The following is a 3,995-nucleotide window of genomic DNA, read 5'->3' on the forward strand; positions in this document are numbered from 1 at the left end:
CTGTAAAATATGCTTCCACTTTTAAACTGTGCTATACCAATGGTATTTAGTGAGATATTTATAAAAAGAATCGACGAGTTAATTGTGGCAATATATATTAGGTGAACTCAGCTTTGAACACGTATTCATCTTTAGATCACTTTGTGGTTTACTCAAATAAACGTTGCTAATAATATCTGTTATACATTTGAAAACTTTTTCATTCAGAGGTAAAAATTACAAATAATTTTTACAATACAAAAATTCTTTTCATTTTTTCAAAGTAATTTGAATACGACAATTAATAACTAAAACTTTGTAGGAAAACTTAAAAACTTGTTCTTCACATGTTGCATAAATAAAAGTCCCCATGATGTTTCTCCGATGGCATTACTGGTGTGTGTGAAAAAATATGAATGTGTGGGTGTTTGTATATTTCTGTTTAACTATTATATATATATAATTATAAAATCTCTTAAAACAATTGAAAAAAAGAATTGAATTGCATTTGCATTGTCTTTAAAAAAATGTTCTTGTGGTTATTTTTGTTGTTCTTGTCATCGCTGCTGTCACTTTGTTTTTTTTTTGTTCTTGGGCTTTTTTATTTCGTTTTTATTTTTTCTTCTTATTTTTTGTTGCTGATTATTTTATTCCAATTACGTAGTTGATGATGTAGTTGCTGATGAGTATATATTTCGGCAGTAGAAATACCGTTTGTTTTATCGATTTTCCTTTTGGTTTTGTTTTGTTTTGAGTTTCAATTTTAATTGATTTTTGTTGTCTTTTGTTTGCTTGCACCGCTGCCGCTGCTGCTTCGTTAATTTTATGAAAAACCTTTATAGTGGACAAAGAAGAATATTAAGAAAATGGCGTATGCTGTTGGAAACGTAATCCTAGCAATTACATCTATAGTTTTTGCGATACGTATTGGATGTGGCGGTTCTTTCTTGCGCACTTGGACAAAGCAAGTCTGGAAAAAAAGATAAGATAAGAGAAAATGAAAGTGAAATATAATACATCAATAATTATTAAGAATGTGGTTAAATAAAATGAGATTTAATTATAACGATTTTAAGTTTTACCTATCTATATGACTGACACTTAAAATTGGCAATATTGGCTTGCCTGGAGGTATGTGACACTAAAATTCCAAAATATCATGTTATAGTCCAGCTAATACCAGCATCGACAGACGGACATATACATGTTATATACCTAAGTCTATGATAAATTGCATATCCTGGCAATTATCCTGACATTGGTATGTACTTTTTTAAACATTTTTTCAAGGTTCGAATATTATTTATGGATAATATGTGCAAGACACTCAGAAATGAAAGCAAGCGGATATTTTCCAAATATTCTAAAACTAATTTCGTACTGTGTCACTTGGGTACTAAAACATATATTTTCACTGATGCTAACACAATAAATTTATTTCGATTTTTATGAAAATTTATGCATATATGTAGTTTCAAATTAAATCAAAATAAAAAATTAAATTTTTTGAAACCGAGAAATCTGAGAGTATACAAATGGAAAGCTTTAAGGTGTATTAGGTACATTACGATAAGGACGTTGATGTCCTATCGCAACCCAATACATACAATTATACTCCTGAGACTTCACACTAATATATGTGGCCAAGATTGTGTGATATGGTCGAAATGAGAAATACATAATGAAACAATAGAACATAGGTAGCTGATTGTTATGCAAATGAAAGTGATTACTTAAATGTAATAAAATTTTACTTTTTATAATTAACTATTTCTATTTTATTTCTTCCTGGAAAACAATAAAAATAACTTCTTAATTGTGTTTCAAGTTTTAAATTTAGTTTGTTTGTTTTTGTTGTTGCTTTGCTTTGTGTGATCATAATCTACTTACCTCTGTGGCGCAACCATTATTGGCCGAGTGTGTACAGGGGGTGCCACTATTGCCACCGCAGGTTGTACAGGCAACAATCTCATTGGGTCCACCGGTGTCACGTTTCTTTTCACCCTGATAGACGGCAGTAAATTTGAAAAACTTTTTGTTATAATTTCGAAATTTATGTATTTTGAGAGTAAAGCACGTTCAAAGCAGAAAAGTGTGCGTACGAAACGTACACGCACGTATATATATTTATATATACACATATATATGGTTTATATGTAGGCCAATTATAATAAAACAGGAATCATTTTAGAATAACCAACAAACAAACGAACGAAAAAAAAAATACAAATACAATCATTAAAAATTTCAAACCGACAACAATAACAAGAACAAACCAAAAATAAATGCATCAAAATATACGAGTACAATATAATAATTATTTAGTTTTATTATTAGTAAAAGTTGGGTATAAAAATTTATTTTGTTGGTCAAAAATTAAATATTAGTAGATTAGTATATATTAGTAGATTATATGAATTAGTAAAAATCATAATAACAACAATAACACAGACATTTGTTGTGTATATAAAAGTTTATTTAATTACAAAAAAAAAAAAAAAAAAAAAATGTAAAAAAAAAAAAAATATATATTTATCGAACAATTAAAGATGTATGTCAATGCGTATTACATGGCATTTGGTTTTGTTTACGTTATATTGGTAAGGGTAGTACATACATACAGATATATTTTTATAGTTATATAGAAGTATACAGCGAAGTAAGATTACACACATAGACAAATAGACACATATATGTATATGTAATAACAAAAATTAATTACAGCAAAAAAGCACATAAAAAAAGGAATGGAAAAAAGATACACAAAATTACTGTTAAAAGTAATCCATAGAAGTAAATCATAAATAATACACATGTATATAGATAGGTAGGTATGTTAATGTGTACACATGTGTATATAATATGGGTAATTTCAAAAATATTATTTACTTTTAAATGTTATTGCAATTGACCAAAATTATGGTACTGATTTAAATAAATTTTCTAAATCACATTTTTGTTTTTGTGCTTAAAATAATTTTTAGCCCGAAAGTGAAAATATTTGTACACATGGATCAAATATATTTATTGCAAATATCGCTAGAGCTGCAAATCAAATAAGGAGGGTCATGGTTATCGGCGAAAGGTAGAAAATGAAATGCTTTCCGTGGGTCAAAAAAATTGTAAAACGTTTTTAAAATCAAAGTGGTGTAAAGTTTATGTTTTTTGTTGATTCAAATTAGAAGGTATTCTGGGGCCATAAACACAGGTCTTTAACCCTGTAACCGGTCATTTTTTACACACTTTTTCTAAAAAATTATTCTAGTGATAATAATTTTCGCAACTTTCTTAACTTCGCATACATAAATTTGGACCTAATTCAGTACTCTGTGTAAAATTTTATCTTAATCGGACGAATATTGGGAGTTTGGTACATCATTCACATAGAATCGGATAAAACTATATATGGGAGATATATCTAAATCTGAATCGATTCCAAACAAAACTTCGCATACATCAATCTGGACCTAATTCAGTACTCTGTGTAAAAATTTGTCTCAATTGGATCAATATTGGCAGTATGGTGCCCCATTTGCATAAAATCGGACGAAACTATATATATGAACCGATTTTCTTCAAATTCAATAAGGTTCGCCCTTGAGCCAATAAGAGATATGTGCCAAATTTCATTCAAATCTGATCATAAATGCGACCTATACTTTGTTCACAAAAATACATGGACGGACTCATGCATAAATCGACTCAGAAAGAGATTCTATGCACATTCTCAAAAGGAATCATGGGTCTATCTCGATTCCTTTTGCCTGTTACCAACATATGCACAAAGAAATAATACCCTGTACCACAGTGTGGTGAAGGGTATAACAACTTCGATTTCGAAGGGCTTTATTGAAGAATACTGGAATATGTTTGTAATATGTGAGGAAATTTTAATTATATCAAATTACACTGTGCGACAAATTTATTTATTTTTTTGATAATTACCGGGAAATTCCAACAGATTATGAAAGAGAGGCTAAAAAAGAAGACACGTGTATCGGCGTTTTGAAAGTTTA

General features: G+C 29.1%; 1 long non-coding RNA gene across 1 annotated transcript; it reads right to left on the minus strand.

Moving 5' to 3' along the window:
* Window positions 1-717: 717 nt before the first annotated feature.
* On the minus strand, window positions 718-2,094 carry LOC133329793 (uncharacterized). Its single transcript, XR_009754321.1, has 2 exons — window positions 1,870-2,094; window positions 718-949 (listed from the first exon to the last, which is right to left on the minus strand). It is a non-coding gene; the product is annotated as an uncharacterized LOC133329793 (long non-coding RNA).
* Between the last annotated feature and the right edge of the window lie 1,901 nt (window positions 2,095-3,995).

Source organism: Musca vetustissima, unplaced genomic scaffold (genome assembly GCF_032173495.1).
Source record: "Musca vetustissima isolate MV318-11 ecotype Yass unplaced genomic scaffold, APGP_CSIRO_Mvet_v1 utg351987, whole genome shotgun sequence".
Taxonomy (NCBI): domain Eukaryota; kingdom Metazoa; phylum Arthropoda; class Insecta; order Diptera; family Muscidae; genus Musca; species Musca vetustissima.